Here is a 545-nt window from a genome sequence, read left to right as displayed (position 1 = left end):
GGGCACGCTGGGCGTCCCCCAAACCCGCCCGCCCTCACGGCCAGCGCCGGGGCCTCAGGCGTCAGCGGTCTGCCTCTTGGGGGCCGGAGCAGCCTTCCGCCTCCCACACAGAGCAGCGGGGTGCTGCCTGGGATGAGGGGCTCCAGGGAGCACCGCCCGCCTCGCGGTGCAGCTGCCCCCCACCTGCGACCCCCCGCGGGTCGTGACCGCGGCCTCCTCCCTCCCACCTCCGTGAGGGCCGTCGGGGAGCCCTGTCCGGACCCCCACCTACCCAGCCCCTGGCCTGCCGCCTGGCTTGACGCACGTTTCGGGACACCGCCCGCGGTTGGCATGAGCACGGCCCGCCACGGCACTTCCCGGCGGCAGAGAGCCCCGACCGGGCGAGCGGCCCCCCACCCGGACTGGGACCAAAGGCCATCAAAGGACACGTCCCCGACCCTGAGGACACAGCCCAGACACCTGGGTGGTCAGGCTCACGGCTCCTTCCCATCTCAGCACCAAGGCAAAGGGCTGTTTCAGGGAGTGAGCCCAAAACAGGGGAGGGG

At 72.8% G+C, this 545-nt stretch overlaps 1 protein-coding gene across 1 annotated transcript in view; it reads left to right on the top strand.

Moving 5' to 3' along the window:
* The window catches only part of LOC101635044 (basic salivary proline-rich protein 1-like), a 16907-nt gene that overhangs the window by 2653 nt on the left and 13709 nt on the right, over positions 1-545 (top strand). The gene's annotated exons all lie outside the window — the stretch shown is intronic.

Source organism: Condylura cristata, unplaced genomic scaffold, assembly GCF_000260355.1.
Source record: "Condylura cristata isolate star-nosed mole 26May11 unplaced genomic scaffold, ConCri1.0 scaffold00054, whole genome shotgun sequence".
Taxonomy (NCBI): domain Eukaryota; kingdom Metazoa; phylum Chordata; class Mammalia; order Eulipotyphla; family Talpidae; genus Condylura; species Condylura cristata.
Note: the sequence above shows the minus strand (reverse complement) of the source record. Positions and strands in the feature narration are given on the sequence as shown.